The 20,304-nt window shown below is 34.1% G+C and overlaps 1 protein-coding gene and 1 pseudogene across 13 annotated transcripts in view; both read left to right on the forward strand.

Moving 5' to 3' along the window:
* The window catches only part of LOC145292164 (uncharacterized), an 801,350-nt gene that overhangs the window by 352,471 nt on the left and 428,575 nt on the right, over positions 1–20,304 (forward strand). The window lies entirely within an intron of this gene.
* LOC145292558 (U2 spliceosomal RNA) lies at positions 7,187–7,346 on the forward strand (annotated as a pseudogene).

Raw genomic sequence — 20,304 nt, forward strand, 5'->3', positions numbered from 1 at the left:
ATCGAAACGTGGTTTCAAAATAAAGTGGTAGGGGTGTCAGATTTCTTTTTTTTTTTTTTTTTTTTCCAGACGTGCATCCATACATTCCTATTCTGAACGTTTGTATCAATTTTTATCATTTTTTAATTTAATTATTTTTTATATTCCTGTTTTTAAATTAATTTTTTTTTTTTTTAATTATTGTTCGAGATTATATAAAAATTATGCTACGCCGAAAGTTTCACATTCTTGCGAGCAAGGATATTATTAAAATCTTGCATATAAAAATTATGCGAAATCTGTATTTTAAAAAAAAACAAAGTAGAAATATTTTTGCTATTATAATTTTTTTGTGTGTGAAAATATTAAATAAACAATGCTTAATTCAATGGTAATATCGGTAGTTCGAGAAATTCATTTTTCTTCGAGTTATATCGAATTCATTAATACAGACTTTAGGGGCTTTTTTCGTAATGTTCTTGTAAAAATTATTTTATTTTATTTTTATTGTTACAAATTACGATGCATTATTTAGATAAAAAAGCAAAAATAAATTCTTGCGTTTTTTATTTACTACTGGAAGCCATAACTTTAGTAAAGGTATTTTTTGTTTAAACAAAATAATACATTTCCACTGAGATTTAAATAAAAATAATTAGTTCATTATATTCCACAATCATTATTTGATAAATACTGAAAATTTAATTAAAATGGGTTAATTTCCTGATTTTTGGTGAATTTTTAAGTAAAGGGGAGGGGTCAAAATGTTTATACATTTTGAGCATCGGCATTCATTTTGTCCGTATCTATGGTATAGCTTTTGTCTCTTGTCATTGGAAGATGTTTAGGAGCTGAAAGTATATTAATTATATTAATGATAAATATTGTTTCATGAAATGATATTTGAATGATATATGTATAATTTTCTTTATCTATACAAACATTATTGGCTACAGAATAAATGACAAAAAATTCAATATAGCGTAATGGAAAAATAAAAGGTATTTGCAGCTTCCCTTCGAATTTTCGGATTTTAATCATGTCAAATCACACTTCAATTCCTTTTGACGGATTGATTGTTGCTATTTCTTCTGATGAGTTAAGGGCATAATAGATTCGCTGATTGATATAATAATTAAGTGATTGATTTTGCGTTACAAAACAGATACTGTCAAGAATTTTATATGTCAACTGAATTAAAGGAATAAATTATAAGATGGTCAACATCATGAATTTTGGAATATAACTTTTTGTCATTTACTCTCTATATTGCTCTGTAATTACATGGATTTTCTTAAATAAGAATTGATATATATTATAAGAAAATATATTTCTACAGAAATATATATATATATATATATATATATATATATATATATATATATATATATATAAATATTTTGGGGGTACAGAATTTTATAATAGCTATATATGGACCAAATTTATTTAATATAATTAAAAAGTAAAAAATGAAAACACTAGCTGACCAGTTTCATACCTCACTCAAAAGAGCTACATCTGTTAAATTATGATTTAAAAAGAAAAAAAATAATAATGGAAATATGGCAGGAGACATAAGAGGAAAACAGGGAAAGAATCGGATAGAAACTTCTTTATGACGTCCACCTGACGTAGTCCTAACCTTAACTACATTTAAATAAATAAACAATATTTATGATGGTGTGGGAGGACATTCTTTTAGATTGAGGACAACATCGGTCTGATGGGGGAAAAAAACAAAAAAAAAACAAAAAACAAAAACACTATACAAAATAAGACTGTTGAACAGCCAGTGGTATTTGTTTGGCAAATCTGTCATTTATATTACATAGTCAATGTAGGTGATGGTAAATAGGACAACTGTCGACTGAAGTTTCTGTAATTTTATAAAAATTAGAAACTTTATTTTTCATATTCGATTCCACAATGTTTAAAGGAAAGGAATTTTGTAATAAATTTAATCTTGTCATTTAGTTTGGAACAAATCATTAGAGCCCTATGCATAAGGGTTTTAATTAAATTAAATTTTTGTTTTGTGGAACAAAATGTCTTACCGTGTGTAAACACCAGTAAACGTAGGTTTACAATAGACGGAAATGAAAAAAAGAACAAAAGAAGGAACTAGTACATCCAAAAATGGAAGACTATAATTAACTTCCTTATCTATCGTAAACTTGCGTGTTCGTTTTCCTTTTATTGTCAAACAAACAAAAGGTATCATTAGCATAACAAAAGTAACGGTCTAGTTTTTGAAAACCAGATAATAGACCCTCTTCATGGAAACCTACAAAAATATTTACCAAAGCTTGTTTCTGAGGAGAACTCATGGCCACAAAATATATTTGTTTATACATAATATTGAAGCTGAATTCAACCGACATAGTGGTGAATTTCATTAATTCCCTGAAAATGTTTTCAGAAATAGGGAGAGTCAGAAGTTGACACACACACAAATTTATAACACAGTATTACAACTGCAGTAGAACTGGAATGATAAGCCCACAAGCTGTCACAGTCATAATACTCCTATCTTATGACATCTAGTATTCCTCAGCAGTTACTAATGTCGTGACCTGATTCCACATTGCTTAACTTTGTTTATCTAATAAGAACTTGTTTAAATATGATTTAGCTGTAACCGATACATGTTAGTTTATTATAGCCTAATTCATTGAGTTGATCATTTGAATCTGTCAGTGTTCGATTGGTTTTGGGGTTTTAAAACAGGTCAACCCCCTCCCCCTTTTTTTAACCTGAAACTGCATGCATGTTTTGCTTTGTAGGTATTATATTTTAGAAATGAATCACTTGTAAATGATACATTCTGTCCAAGCCTGATCATGATAAATATTACCATTTTGAGTCAGAATGGACCTGAGAGTAATGACAATTACTATGTGATTCCACACTCTGAAGTTTCTGAATTAGGACTTAACCATCAGATGTAGTTTTCTAATCTCGTGACAAATTAGAATCTTGACAAGTACTAGCACTCTATCTCAAAGTAAACCAGGGATTAATAGCAACTAAGGTATGGCCCAACATTCCCATTTGTTCCTCACAACTAGATGTAATTTAACCCCAGACATGTGATTCTGAGTATCCTCAATAACCTATGCTTAAAACAGTGTTTTTTTTTTTTTTGCATATAAATATTTTAATTTAGAAATTGAGATTAAATGCCTTAAAAGTAGGTACCAACCTGATACTGTACAGCATGTAGTGTCCTGTGGCAGACAAAAAAAAAAGAAAAGGAAATAATTTTTGAAAAAATCATTGTTTTTAATTATATGCTAATAAATTTGGAGCAGTGAGCTTTGATAGCAGTGTGTTGGATATGAAATCAGAAGCTTTGACAGGATTTTGTCGAATTTAACCCAGAGAATTATTAGTTGAAAGTACAGAATAGTCAACAATCCATTTAAGGAAGTGCAAAATTGTAAACAGTTGATTATTTTAACCACTCTAATAGCTCTACAAAGAAAATACATTGAGATAAAATTTAGCCTCAAACTTAAGTTTGAAGTTATGTTCCGGGGAAACACTGATTTTTTTTAGTAATAACTAAAATATTTTTTTTTTTTTTTAGTAATAAATAAAATATTTTTTTTTTTAGTAATAATTAAAATATTTTTTTTTAGTAATAACTAAAATATATATATTTTTTTAGTAATAATTAAAATATTTTTTTTGTAATAACTAAAGTATGTATCAAGGGGTTAAAGCGGATAACATGTGAATCATATTCTTGTGTTTGTCTCTGACATCTCTTCTCTTTGCCATCCTGTTTGCATCAGCATATTTTTTGTTTATAAAAAAAATAGATTCCATTCTCTTTGGTCACTCTTCTTAGTTGTCGTTCATTGGCACCAAATGGAGCTGAACTGAATTTTGCAAGCGGAACAAATTCTGATGCCAAAACAAGTGAGTGTTTCCATTAATAAAAGGGACGCTAGAAACAAGCAGTGGAAAATGTTTATCATCGCCTGAAAGTTCTGTTTTCTGAAACACCCACACATTTTTCGTTTTATTCAGGTCTTTGTCTTTCTCCTCTTCTTGGCACTGTTCATCATTACATTCTTATCTGTCTTAATGGGTTTCTTAACACAAGCAGCTTGCTAACTTAGATTCACTCTTTTTTTTATCTAGTTGCATATACATGTATATAAGTTTTCAGGCTGTCAACAGTGCATGGTGACTGGCAGTTTCTCTCTTGGCGTTCTTCAAACAATAGTCTGAAGAATTCAAAACGAGAAATTTATGGTCACCATGCACTGTTGACTGTCTGAAAACTAAGATTTACATAAGTGCTATCACTGATATGGAACCACTCTCCCTTATAAATATTGCAACTGACATATATATATATATATATATATATATATATATAAATAAAACTTACTATATGTTTCTCCATATTTTCAAACTCTATCTCTTCCAAAACTAAAAATCGCCGAGAGGGGCTAGGGGCCTCAAATGATTGTTTTTTTATGCACCAGTTTTTTATGTGTCTTTAGCCGGTCAAAATAGTTTTTAAGGGGTCAAAAAAGGGGTCAAAATTGAAAAAATCGTTATACATTTTGTACATTCATCTTAGTTTATTTTTATTCGGTTCATATGGTGTTTATATTCTAGTTGGTACAGTGGTAACGTCACCAGCTGTGAATGCTATAATTTTGCTTTTGGTTTCGATTCATTGCCCAGTTGTAAAAACTGCTTAAATATGATGTTTTGATTAATGCAAATTTCATATTGATTATTATAGTATATTGGGCCCAATATATAGTAATGACTTATGCGCCACTGAGAATCGAAATCAAAATCTTTAGCTTACGATTTAATTTTTCCTTGTTTGGTTTTTAGTCGCGTGCAAGCGACTCTATAAGTCACTCTGTCGGTAACACTTTTGTGCTTGGCCTTTTTGATTAAGATCAAAGGTCTGTTGTTAATAGATACTGTTCTTAGCTTTTTAAGCTTTTCTTGGCCTTTTGGCCAAGATCAAAGTGTAGTACGAAAGAATTACAGGGACCAAGATAAACCGCAGCAAGTCGGTAGGACTGCAGTTGGGCGCCTGGAGTGGCAACGCCAACCTCCAGCGCCCTTCAGCTGGACGGATGGCCCGGTTCGGATCCTCGGCATGTGGTTTGGACCAGGTCTCCAGCTTGACAAAAATTGGTTGGAGGTACGGTCAAAGGTGGAGGCTGCAGTCAATTCGTGGCTTCCTAGGAAACTTTCCTTGAAGGGTAGAGCTGAGACGTGCACCACTTACGTCTTTCCTCTCATCCATTACCAACTGGCCATACTTCCCCTGCCTGCACAACACCTAACAGCTCTTGTTGAACTCTTGTCCTCGCTTCTTAAGGACAGAGGAAGACACTGGGTGAGCAGACAGGTCTGTATTCAACGTCCGTGTGAGGGAGGCTTGGGAATGCCGGACTTGAAGTGTCATCGAGACGCTGAGAGGCTGGCCTTCCTGAGCCACTATATGCAAGATGACTGACCGTGACACCCCGTGGTTACTACCGCCTTCCCCGACCTCGTTCTCGACCCTTCTATCAAGAGCCGTCGCAGGCCGCGGGGAGAATCTGCCTACATGAAAGAGTGCCGAGCCGCGCTAAAATGACTACCAAGGTCCAGCGACCTTGTGACTGCTACCCGTAGGGAACTCCACAGGGATCTAGTGGAGGGGGCCTCCGATGACCCGCTATGCGCGCATTTGGGTTGGCAGCAGTGAGATCCGCTCCGCATGGAGCTGAGCACCAGGTTCGAGTAATCTGAACAATTCGGAGCTCTCTGACCTGGCGATTGGCCCGAAATGCACTTCCACTCAACAACATACAATGCAGTTCCGGGTTTTTGGAGTCGACTGATTGTCCCCGTTGTGGGACAACGGCCGTAGAAACGACTGATCATGCTTTCTTCGATTGCTGCGAACTCTGCTGGTACTGGTCATATGTCAGCGAGGTGACGGCTCGCATCGATCCTGAGCATCCTCGCCCAATTATTGTATCCAATATCGTGGACAACGTGAGGCCGCTGTGAGACTGGGAAAGAAATAGTCTATGTTACGATCCTGGCCGTGACAAAAATGGTGATTTGGACGTTACGTCTGCAAGGTTGCCAGGGGGGGAGGGGGTGTTGTCTTTTTCTGATCAGGATCTGATCGCTTTCTTTAAACACCAACTACGGGTGAAGATCAGATGTGATAGAAGAAGGCTGCATTACACGGCATTTGACAGAAGATGGATACATGTAGCAAGTCTGTGGTTTTTTTTTGTTTTTTTTTACAAGGTGGTCACCTCTTATCAAGGCCCGGAAGCCACTCAGGGATAAGGGTTATTGTCACTGTGTGTACGAAGAGGAGCCAAATTTGAATACGTGTTCCCCGCCTAGGTGTGGAACGCGCAGTTCCGTAAAGTAAAATTAAACAAGTAGCCTCTCAGCTAGCTGAGTGTGTGTTCCATCCCTCCCCGATTAGGAAGCCTCCAAGATCCCCACCCCCCTCCTTCTTGCAAATTTTGTTTTCACCCCCTCCTCTAAATTTCACCTATCTTGGAGAGAAAGAAATACAAACTAACCCCCATTCTTTACCCACAAAATTTTCTTTTCTCCATTCACCCACATCTAGAGGGTATCCCCTCTTAGAAACTGACCCGCAGAAGCAAGGTTCCTTTTACAAACTTAGTGGAACGGGCAGTCTATCAATTAGACGGGGTTGGGAGGGTCCTACTAATCACGTTCCCCCCCCCCCCTCCCATCCTTGACACAAATGAATTATTGTACCATTTTTATTATCTTTTTTTTTTGTTTTTACACTTCAATAAAAAATGTTTTAAAAATTGGGAGTTAAGTAGGACGTTCCCCAGTATGAAAGGGGTGAATGCGGTATTATGGTGAAAGAAGATACTAGCTGGGAGAAACTTTTGATTTTGTTTAGTTCTGGAGTGACAAGGATGACCAACGACCCCCACAGTCCCCCCTTTTGAGTTGGCCATCTGCCTAAGTTTTTTGTTCATTGTTGATTTTCAATATATTTTTGACATGAATAAAGGATTTAATATCTCAAAGTGTAGTATCTGTTCCGTCTTTCATACCAATTGTCACTATCCAGCTCCCCTACTCCCCGGGGAGTTGGTCCCCATTCAGTCCTCACATTAAAAATCGGCCTTGCCCCTAATTTGCTCGGTGGGGGGGGGAGCAAATAAATACCCTTTTCTTTGCTTTTTGGCCAAGATCAAAGTGTAGTATCTGTTCTTACTACATGCTGTACTTATGTCCGTAACTTTGTGATATATAGTGGGGGATCACTGTATTAATTTAATGTAAATTGATCACCCACTTTACAACCAGTCAGTCTCAAAACCATTCATTCTCCAGATCATTCAAGTTGTTTTTGAAGGATTCCAGTTATTTTTTAAGCATTCAAGTCATTCTTAAGGTCATTCAATTCATTCTTAATTTCATTAAAGTCATTCTAAGTCATTTACTTTTTATTTAAGTCATTTCAGCCCATTTTTCGGCCATTTTACTTTAAGAATTTCATGTCAATCCTACATTCACGCATTCATTCATTACACAAGAGCACGAGACTAATGGCTATCGGCCTTGTTCTGTTTTAAAATTCGGCAAAATATTAGAAGTCTATTAAAATTTTACTATTTTTTTTTTTTTTTTGCCATCGGTACTTTTGTATTTGTAGCATTAGAATATATGTGTAAATGTATAAATTGTTTTATTGTAAATGTGAAAAATAAAAGAACAAATAAAGCTGACTTGAATGTGGTCATTTTCAAATCAACAAGTTCTTGTATCGCCCCGTTTTAATCAAGTTTTACCCAATTTCTACTAACGATCACTACGCTCTTGTCTCAGCGACTATTGTACGCGCATTAATTTTTATCCTAGAGTGGCGTTCAGGTCTTGATAAGTGATGACTTCCTCATTTAAAAAAATGTACAAAGAAAAAAATATCTTTAAATGTTCAAGTGAGAGACAATTTTGTCAAGAAAGCAATTACTTTTTTATGGTATTAAATTCAAAAAGAAAAAAAGTCATGCTTAAAATTAGTGACTAAATTATATGCGTATATATTGAAAAAAAAATCGATTGATTTGTTATGATTTAAAATTCATAGCTAAAAGTATGTATTTATGTATTTTTACAAAGCATGAACGATTTTGAAGAAACTTTTTTTTGTGGTTGTTGTGGTTTTAAAATCAGAAAAAAAGAAACTTGTTAAAATTAAAATCTAGGACATTATTAACGTTTTAATTCAAATGTTACTGTTTTTTTTTTTGTAATGGCTGCTTAAAATATTTATAAAGTTATAGTGTCGGTGTAATTCGATAACACAAAAAAAAAAAAAAAAAAAAACGTACTCATAGTGATGTCCATTGTTCTAGGAACGACTTGTGGCGTGATGGATAAAGTGCTTGGTAAAATTCAGTTGTAAGTTACACCCTCAATGCGGGCGATACTTAAAAATACACTTGCGAATTACTTAGGACTTCTACCCAGTGATGGCTGACTGAACGAGAGCATGCCACTCCCGTGGATTAAATGAAAGGTGCTGTTTGACAGATAAATTCTTGAGTTTGACAAGATACACCTAAAGAAGGTTGGCGGTTACATCTACCAAACATAATGAAAATAACATTAAAGATAAGAATAGTCAGAATAATCCAAATACAGTGTGATTTCATTGTTTTAAACTCGAAAAAAAAATACAGTGGCTTAGTTGAAATCAACGATTTCTTTATGTATATTGTTACCAGTTGGGAGAGACTATGTTCAGAAGTCATTGTCAGATCAAAGTCGGCGATTCTGTGATGGACGTCTTTCCGCTACACTGTCTTTATTAAAAAAGAAGAAAAAAAAAAGTATTGGCCTCTATGTCACGATAGTAGATGACACATGGTTTTGGTTCATGGACATTGCATGAAATCAGTGATGTTTTTCTGTATATCAAAAAGAAAAATGTTGCTTTGTTTGTTATGGTTTAACATTCTTTGAAAAAAAAAAATCTAGTTGTTTAAGAAGCATGGATGATTCTGATAAACACAATTCGTTTTAAGATTAGAGAAAAAGGAAGATATTTATATTAAGTTAAAAACAGCGATAGTTACCTGTCAAGAGGAAGAAACAACCTGTTATTTAAATATTATTTAGTGTCATGCCCAATACAATTGCTAGAATTAAAAAAAAAAAAATTAATGAGGGAATTATAAATAACTAGCTAGGGGTACCCGGCGCTGCCCAGGTGTTTGGAGGTGTGTGTGGAAACTCCGGGGGTGGGGGTGGGGTTAAAATAAAAATAGTAAGTATGAGGATCGAATCCGAACCCTTGAGGCAAAGTTGTAAATTAAAGTGTGGAAAAAAAAAAGTGCAACATTAACCATTGGGCCACCGCGAGATGCTAACGGAAACACGTTTGAATTTATTTAATTACTTGGATTCGGCAGGTGCCCGTTTTAATGAGTTAATGAGGTCAAGTTTGACTGCGGGATTTCATTTACTGCTGAATGCCCCCCCCCAAGATGTTATAGGAAAAAGACTAACCCACATGCGGCGAGCGACAAATGTTGAATATTTATCCTCTCGAAATCGAGCAAATTACATAGACAGGCGAGCTTCGTTGTTAACTGTGAGATATTACGATTTATATGTGATATAAAAAGTTTTAAAAAGTTGTGAAGCGAGCGACCGCTTCTCTGAAAAAAGCCTTTTGTAGACACACAGAAAAAGCGAACACACATACATACATACATGCATACATTTTCGCTTTTATATTTATAGATCAGTGATTATACCTGTCAGTTGTACATGGTAAAAATAAATATTTAAAAAGTAGTGTTTATTTATAAGTTAATCTATAATATAAATCTCACCTGTCTGTTTAAATGAATGTATGTATGTTGTATGTTTGTATGTCTGTATAAACTTTCGACAGAAGCAACAGATTTTCATGAGATTGGTATCATTTTGAAACTGGACCCTTCAGACGACAAATATCGAAAAATTAGCCCAAAACATTAATTCCTTCATCCTCAACTGGGCAATTTCTACAAGGAAGGGTCGCTTTTGTCACTGATATTTTCAAAACTCATCCTTTCTTTTCGACTGAGTAGCCTTAATTTAAACCTATGTCACTTCTGGTTTGGCGATAGGCGCAACAGCAAAGATGTCAGATTTTTTTTCCCCATTCTTTGCCTTCTTCACGGTACAGGTTCGAGCCTGCTTGCCTGCCTATTACAACTTTTTTAATTTATGCTCAACACCGGGGACCTAAGCTAATGTATAATAACTGAAAATGTTTTGCCTGGAATTCTGATAACTCGTATAGAATTGATAGAAACAAAGACAATATTGTTTGGATATGAGAACTGCATTTAGTTGATACCAATTATAACACACGTTACATCACATGATGTGAAAGTTTTCTGAGCATTCTAATTTGTTTACACAATCAATTTCTATATTTATAATATTATCTATATGCTATGAATTAGTAATAAACGAAAGAGTGTTATAAATACTTGGCCTTTGGGCCAGGATCAAAGTGTAGTATCTGTTCCGGCAGCAAAGACTATATGTGGGGGCGACCCCACATATAAGACCTTAGTCAATGTAGGGGCAACCCTTCATACAAATTGTCACTATCCAGCTCCCCTACTCCCTGGGGAGTTGGTCCCCATTTCCCCTTCACTCCTCACTTTAAAAATCGACCATGTGCCTAATTTGCTCGGTGGGGGAGCAAATGAATACCCTGTTCTTCAGATGCTGCACTTCAATTTCTTGTTCTGTCAGTGGAGGAGAAATCTTTCACGACTGAGACAATTTTTATTTTGTTCCTTTTCTCTACGTTAAAAAACGACCCTGGTGTCTAACTCTGTCCCGTGGGGAGGCATTGTAAATAGAAACGAAAGAGTGTTTTAAATAGTATTATTAGTATTGGAAGTTGCCGAGAGAAAAAAAACTTAATTTCAGTTTACATTTACTGCAGATGACAATGCTTATTTTCATCTGAAAAAATTTTCCTAGTCAGATAAAGTAATTTCTGAAAGAAATGTAATTGAATGACAATTTAGAATAGTGGCATCATCTACAGAAAGAAGTCTACTGGGCTGAATCAGATGTCAGTTTGCTAGATGGCTGCTATCAATGCTATTTAAGAAACAGACCAACTTAATTTTATATCTGGTTTACTTCTGCAAGTTACATTAAATTTTATTTCATTGATGAACGACTTCAGTCTCTTCTTTTTATGACAAAAGTCAAATATCCTCTGTGTTAAAAACATTACTCTATAATCTAATTCTTCTAAATTATTTTATTCATTTAGAAAAACAGATCTGACTGAAAACTTAATAATTCATGTGGAGACGTCTTGTGAGAATGGCTTATAGTCACAAAAAAATTATCTTGTACAAATAATCCTTATACAAATCATCCAGCAATAAAGCTTTAAAAAAACAAACATAGTTTAACTGAATCCTCATAATGTCCATCCATCCATGCTTCCCTTCAATCTTGAAAGACAAAGGATACACCTTAGGGGCAGTAGCACATGTAATTGTGAGGCAAGGGCTGCGCAATCTCCAACCACACCTCTCCTGAATTGGCACTGTTTGAGTTCAGTGGCAAGAAGAAATCCAGGACGACTGGAAACAATGCCGAGATAAGCGGAGAGCACATACAACACCTGAAAGTCCCATATGGTCACCCATTTAGTACTGACCAGGTTCAACGTTGCTTAACTTTGGTGATTCAGCGGGAACCGGTGTGTCAACATGATTATGCCGTATCATAATTAAAACAACGTGTAACCAATTTAACTCTAAACACTGTGATCGGCTTAATGTTTTTTTTTTTTTGCTTCTGATGCCAATGTGTGTACTATGCCTTGTGTCTCATTCTGAAAAGCTGAAATCTGCATTCGAAACATGAATTAGGGATGATAAATAACATTGAATAATTAAAATATTAATTTATTCATTCTGTAAAACTTTCCATAAAAAAAATTCAGGAAAAAACGCTAACATTTAGATTAAAAACGTTAATAATGTCCTAGATTTTACTTATTTCTGATTTTAAAACCGCAACAACCACAAAAAAAAGTTTTGTCTTCAAAATCATTCATGCTTTGTAAAAATACATAAACACATACTTTTTAGCTATGAATTTTAAACCATAACAAATCAAGCGATTTTTTTTCCCAATATATACGCATATAATTTAGTCTCTAATTTTAAGCATGGCTTTTTCTTTTTGAATTTAATACCATAAAAAAGTAATTGCTTTCTTGGCAAAATTGTCTCTCACTTGAACATTTAAAGATATATTTTTCTTTGTACATTTTTTTTATTAAGACTTGATCGCCACTCGAGGATAAAAGTTAATGAGTGTATGGTAATCGCTAAGACAAGAGTGTAGTGATTGTTAGTAGTAGAATTGAGTAAAATTTGATTAAATGGAGCGATACAAGAACTTGATTTGAAAACGACCACATTGTAGTCGGTGTTATTTGTTTTTTTACTTTTCACATTTACAATAAAACAATTTATCGATTTAAACCTATATTCTAATGTTACAAATACAAAGGTAGCGATGGCAAACATTTTTTTTTTGTGTTCTTTTAGTCTTGACATTGTTTATTCAATTTTCCAATCGACAACCTTTTATGTTTTTAATTTCACATCATCTGCTTCAACTGATTATTTCAAAATGCCGTCACATGATTTGTTTTCACTGATTGCCGTAATATGCATATACATCAAAAGTAAAACAATATACTTCACAATTTTAATCGCTCCTTTAAACTATAGATTATATAAAGCATGATCATGTTGATGCACTCAGTTCATGTTAGATCACTGAAGTTAAGCAACATTGAGACTGGCCAATATTAGATGGATGATCATTTGAGAATACCAAACGCTGTATGTAGAACTGCAAAAACCTAATATGACTGGGATATACATGCAACTGGGGGCTACTTGTAAATTTAATATTCTTTTGACACTTCTTCATTTGGAGGAAGCTTGTTCAACCCACCTAGGGTGAATGCTGCTGTCATGGTCTATATATATAGACTATGAATTGATATTACCAGTTTTGCTATACCCCTGCCCCCTCATATTGGCACTCTGACTAACGGTTAACAGTAAAGTTAATGAAAAGCGCATACTTTTTATTTTACATTCATATCAAATATGAACTTCCTTCCAATGTTTGTGTAATAACTAGGGCTATCACAACAGAATATTCTTATCATTGTTTTTACTCTCAAATATATATCTAACTTCATTTACAAAGGTTGGAATCATTTGTCAAAAGAAATTTAGTTAGAGTTACTGTTTTAAACTTATTTGGTTGGTGCAAAAATAATGTCGTTTTTTGATATGAAGTTGACCATTAAAAACACAATAATAGTAAAGAAAGTTAATAGTAAAGAAAGATAGTCATTATTGAGATGAGTATTATTTATTATTTTATTTATTGCGGACTATTATCCTCATCTTTCTTAGTTGTTTCAGGACGTTTCGGCCAACTATTCCTCTGGCCTTCGTCAGGTGGTAACCGCGACGAGATAGGAACTCCTTGAATCTCCTAACTGCATTCTCAGCAATTACTGCCATTCATAGTTGTTGTCGTCTCACCACGTTTTTGGCCAAGTAAACCTCTGGCCGGCTTTGGGTAGGATTGAAACACTATCTCCAGACAATTTCAACGTCTCTATCCACTGCGCCACAAGTCCCGAAAGGCGTTCAAGGTTGGATTTTTTGATCTTATAAATCCACGTTTATTTATTATCTGATCTTCCATGGTCGGGTCCGTGCTGAATGGTATATATATCATTTAATTGGAATTCATTATTGAGATGAGTATTATTTATTAATTCATTTATTGCGGACTATTATCCTCATCTTTCTTAATTGTTGTTTCATGACGTTTCGGGCCAAACATTCTTTTGGTCTTCATCAGGTAGTAATCATGACGGGATAGGGACTTCGAATCTCCTAACTGCATTCTCAGCAATTACTGCCATCCATAGTTGTTGTTGTATCACCATGTTTTGGCCAAGTAAGCCTCTGGCCGGCTTTTGGTAGGATTGAAACCGTTATCTTCAGACAATTCTCACCTGATAGTGGTTTCAATCCTACCCAAAACCGGCCAGAGGCTTTCTTGGTGAAAAAACGTGGTGATACAACAACAACTATGGATGGCAGTAATTGCTGAGAATGCAGTTAGGAGATTCGGAGTTCCTGTCCCGTTGCAGTTACCACCTGACAAAAGCCAGAGGAATAGTTGGCCGAAACGTCATGAAAAAACAATTAAGAAAGATGAGGACAATAGTCTGCAATAAATAAATAAATAAAAATAGTCATATAAAGTTCAAACAAATAAAAGCGTGTAGACCTCTTCGGCCCACTCTGTGGATAACTTGAAGAAATGACCAAAACATTGTGAAATTATTGACAGGAACAAAGATGAGAAAAACCAAGTTAATAACAATACATAATGTGAGAAATATCAAATATCTATTTGGTTTATTTTCACCTTTGGCCTATATTTCGAGAAGCATTCCAAGTGTTATTTATCTTTGCGTGTAAAACAACTTCAGTTTTTTGCTGTGAATTCTTATAGGAAGTGAGACATTTTTATACGTTTTTGGTGATAAGAATTTCTTTCTTAGAATTGTTCCTATAAACTTTTGGAGGAAAAATCTCTGGCATTATTTGTTCAGAGTTAAGCACAATTCCTTCTTTACAGAGATAATCACACATCTTTTTATCTTCTCTTTCAGAAAAATCTTCTAAATATAAGAAAAAGTATTCTATTTTCTGTTGCACATTTATATATATATATATATATATATATATATATATATATATATATATATATATATATATATATATATATATATATATATATATCCCTGTGTTTCATCAGAAGAACCTGTTTATTGTGAAGATAATTCTCTACTACCTTTTTCCATTCATATCCTATAACAGTTGTGTGAAATGGATTAGGTTGGTGCAAAAGTAATGTCGTTTTTTGACTTGAAGTTGAATGCCAAAAAAACGACATTACTTTTGCACCAACCTAATACTTAATAGATTTGCAAGTGCAGTAACCGTAGCAGTACGGACTCTGAACCTGGCATGCAGTGTTCAAGTTCCATCGAGTCTGTTAAGTCCCTATTTACTTGCCTTGTCATTTGTCATCATTTTGTCCATTACAACGTATTTGTTTATCATATTCTTCGTTAGTCATTTCAGTCATCATAATACCACATTTACTCTAGGGTTCATCCTATTTAAAATATTGCTGAAGTGTTGGAAAATTTAACTTTTATTTCTAATTTGATCCCAGTCTGTTATGAATCTGTTACTTTTTCTTCTAGCTATAGATGACATGTTAAGATAAACAAGACCTTGATAGGACAACTAATCAAGGTGAAGGAAAAACTAATATATATAAAATCAATCCTTTTCTGCTTGTCCCAGCATTATTGTGAGTAATCTTTGATTTCTCTCTACTACTGAACTTCAATCATGCTGTGTTAGAAAAAGTAGGGTTCAAAGTTGTGCAACCCTTACGTCAATCTAATCTTTTTTACATGGAGTTCACCACTTATCAAGGCCCAAGGGCCACTCGGGGATAAGGGTTATTGTGTGTACAGTAATCAATGGGATAGTGTAGTAATAGTATTGGAGAATTGATAAAGTGTCATTACTTAAGGGGGCGGTTCATCAGGAATTTGTTTGTGTTGGACTTGAAGACATCCAGGTTGAAGTCGGGAGGGAAACAGGCAAGCGGAACAGAGTTCCACAGGTGTGCAGTTCTAAGAAAGAAGCTTTGTTCATGGAATCTACGTTTTGATTTAGGCACAGATAAGGAGTGGGGAAAATTATTGACGATGGTTTCAGCTAGTCGGGTGTTTTTTGAAAAAGATTGGCGAGGGGGGACCAGAGAATGGAGCTCAGACGAGCACTTGCCATGGAAATAATGATAGAGCAAAGATAGGCTCGCTACGTCTCTTCTGAGGGAAAGAGGTTGCAGGGAAAAGAAAAGGGCATCACCCACCAAGCCACGAAGTCTATTTTGTACTCTATCAAGGCAGGATAGGCTGTTTTTAGCAGCTCCTGCCCTGATGTGGCAGCAGTACTCCATCCTTGGATGTACTTGGCTTTTATATAGATAGAGAACTGCATCATTAGTGAGATATCTTCTGGAGCGGTAGAAGGATCCCACCATGTTGTACTACTGCCATTCAGTTGGTAACCAATATCTCTGAAGACAGAAGGCAGCCAATATATACTGCATATATATAGTTCAACTTCATGTTAAAAGATGACATTATTTTTGCACCAACCTAATACAAACATGGATTTAAAAAATGTTAAATGTACATACAGAGTATTCGAGACAAATTTGATAATATCTTGATATGCTTTTGTTTCCAAACAATTTAAAGTATTTAATTGTGACAAAGTGCATTGGATAGCTGTTTCTGTATTACTATTTGTGCATTTGAGAGTACCATGGATGACAGGAAAGCATTAGAATATTTGAAGATGGAAATCTAAATTATGATTTCTGCTGGGTTAAAACTGTGATCATCTTTGGGAGTGTTGCTAATAACTTTTATGCTGCTTCACATCTCCCAAAAATAAAAGAGTCCAACTCTATTCAGATGGTTATATTGAGATGCTGCCCACTGATGGTCTCACTTGAATATATAAACCTGCATAGCTACAATTTATTCCTTTTTTAAATGATGAAAACTCATCAGTGAACAGTAGAAAGTAATTCATATTTGGATTCACCGAACTACTGTTCCCATCTTAAGTGTGATTTTCATAACATTTTGATTGATGTAACTTCTGACCTTCTTCAGGTTCTTCTGACCTTCTTCAGGTTCTTCAGTCAAACTCAGAAATGTTTCTGTCAAGCTCTGGAATTTGGACGGAATTCCAAGCGGAACCCCTTATTTACTTCACAGGGTTAGAATTGTCTTCAAGGACCCATGGCGCAGTGGTTAGAGTACTTGGAAAAATTGTGAAAAGTGATATTCTCCTGAAGGTTGAAGGTTCAATCCTCAGTGCGGGCGACCGAAAAATACAATTGCAAACTACTTAGGACCTCTATCCAGTCATGGGTGACGGAACAAGAACATGCTACCCCCCCCCCGTGAATTAAATAAAGGGTTCCGCTTGAAATTCCGTCCAAATTCCCAACTTCGACAAACATTCTTGAGTTCGACAAGATACGCCTTAAGAAGGTCAGAGGTTACATCGACCGAAACGTTGTGAAAATCACACTCAAGATGAGAACAGTAGTCCGATGAATCCAAATAATATGAATAACCAATCCTCATCTAAAAAATTCAGAAACGTCAGTAGAAAATAAATGCTGTATCAAATCTCTTTCCATACAACAAACCTCATTTGCATGTGAGTGTGAGGAACAATATTAAGGAGCAACCCTTGTATGTATATGTTTATAAATGCATGCATAAGTAGGTAAGCTGCAAATTTTGGTAGGTTTTGGAATAGTCTTGAGGAGATCGACACTCAAACTGCTGATTACCACTTTGATATTAATGGCATATGTTAACTTTTGTGGCATCAGTGTAAACATTTTTTTAATTCATTCCTTATTTGGCACCAACTTACAAATTTTTTTTCTTCAATTTCATGTTTTTTTTCTCTTTTTTTTTCATTCTCCTTTTTCTTTTCGTCACCTTTCGTTTTACTTGCATTTTATTTTTATTTTTCTTTCCCTTTTTCCATTCCTTGCCCGAAGTTTGTTGGTAAATATAAATTGTTTTAAGGTTTACATGGCAATTTTATTTTTTTAATCTGAAGATGTTTTGCTTAACAAAAAGTGTCTTCAATAAGGTTTTGTTTTAAGGATCATGATATACATTTACCTTAATTTTTTGGATTCACATCCTCCTCTTAACCTTCCATGTTGTTCCTTAATGTCTTTGGTCGTTCCTTCTTCGACTGAAATAATTTAAAAAGAAAAGAAAAGGGATATAACAATTGAAAAAAAAAAAAAAAAAAAAAAAAAAAAAAAAACTGCATTTTTTAAATATATTTTTTTCTCATTAAATCTGATTAAGAATAACTATTGTCTTTCATTTTATTTGTTCTGGTGACTAATTCTGTTCACATCGCATTGCAAATGTCAACAGATGTAGCCAGTTTGTGTTTACACACACACACACACACACACACACACACACACACACACACACACACACACACACACACACACACATTTATGATAAGGAAACATTTCTGTGCTTAAAGAAGTCACCTGGATAGATTTTGCTTTCTCTGATAATTTGTATATGGAAAACATTACCAATAAAAAAAAAAATGAAAAATAGTAGCCATAATCTGTTTATTTTAAACTGGGTTGTTGCAAAGGGAAATGTTAAAATATTAATTTAGTACTAGCTGGATGACCGGCATTGCTTGATTGTACAATACGCTTTAACGTGATATTTTGATTTATGCAGATTGCATATTTATTATTATAGAATCAATACTCTATGGAATATTTTATATTATGAAAAATAATTTGCCTGGTGAACTAATTCGTAAAAATAATAAAGATAATGTCGTTCATCAAATTCCGTCTGGCTTTGTTTCCAATATCACGTCAGCTGACGACCATGAAAATAGTCTTTTTTTTTTTTTTTTTTTTTTTTTTTTTTTAGTAGTAAAAAAAGTATTTCCCTGTAAAAATTCTTTTTTATCTACAAGAGAAGAAAGACTATTTTTGAGATTGGATTTTATCGATTTTTTATATTTATCAGATGAATTTCTGTATAAAGCATATCTTAGAACACTGCCAGAAACATAAATTACTTCGACTGAAATAATTAAAAAAAAAGGATAACAATTGAAAAACAAAAAAAACAAAAAAAAAAAAATTTGGATTTTTCGATTATTGATACTAATCAAAGATATTCCAAAACAAAACCTATCTAAAAACACTGCCAGGCACATAAAGTGCATTTGTGTAAAATTTAAAAAAAAAAAAAAAAAAAAAAAAAAATGAGCCCAAATATTTAGGAGCCTATAGGGAACAAAATAACACACACACACACACACACACGAAATTCATTTTATATAATTGCAGATTTTATATATATATATATATATATATATATATATATATATATATATATAATAAAAAACGGTTCTAGAATATAAATCTATGCATTTAGCCTGACTAGTTGCTTTTGTAAGGGAATCCAAGCATTTTTGTGTAGTTTACTTACTATAAGTATATATATATATATATATATATATATATATATATATATATATATATATATATATATCCCATCACAAGTACTTCAAAATGTCTCCTTAAAATATCTATTTTATCCCGTTGGCTCCTGAAAGTACCTGTGAATGTGAACCCTGCCACTTACCCTTAAAATGTAGGTAATGCGCAATAACACATGGATTTGTAAGTGGGTCAGAGTTAATTAAAAAATTCTTTCTAGTCGTCCGTATTACTATCATTGGCAAACTATTGCATCTTCTCTCGAAACTTCAGTTTCTTCAGAGATGAGAGACAAGAAGTTTGCCGTTCATTCTCCTTGCCTTCGTAGACATTTTTCATCTTTTTCGGTTGTCATTTTTTTATCTTGACCCAAATTATCTCAAAATGATTGTACTGAATGATTCAGGCTTTGAGAGAGAGAGAGAGAGAAGAAAAAAAAAAAGGTTCTTATGTAAAACAATCTCAAGAGAAAAGTCTCTGGAGACTTTCAAACTTATGCCAAAATAATAATGGGGTGGACTTGGGTGGGACGGGGTACGAGTGGTGTCATAGATATGACCCTGATTATTGTATTGGTTAAATTGAGTTCAAATCCAGTTGGATTTATTATAGTGAGACCGAAAGATGATTTCTCTAAACACTAAAAAGCAAATAGCTATAAGTGCTAGATGCTTTTGTTTTCTGTTTTGTTGGAATTTGATTTCCTTCTCATTCTCCTAAGCAATTAAGTTTTCACAGGAACGTGTGAACTCAAAATATTTTCCATTCAATGGAAATCGTTTCCTGCTCTAGAGATCAACACATCTATGTAAAAATAGTAAACCAGTCCAAACTTAAAAATTCCTGTAAAATCTGGTCAACTCTATTGGGTTTTCCCCAGACTTAACCAACTGCAGCTCAAAGACAACAGAACATACGTTCTTCAGCCCCCCCCCTCCCTCATCTCAAACAGAAAGTTTCAACTCTTGGACATCTATACATGCCTTAACAAGAACAAGTAGCTGAGCAGCG

Source organism: Euprymna scolopes, chromosome 13, assembly GCF_053919585.1.
Source record: "Euprymna scolopes isolate OS-2025 chromosome 13, ASM5391958v1, whole genome shotgun sequence".
NCBI lineage: Eukaryota > Metazoa > Mollusca > Cephalopoda > Sepiida > Sepiolidae > Euprymna > Euprymna scolopes.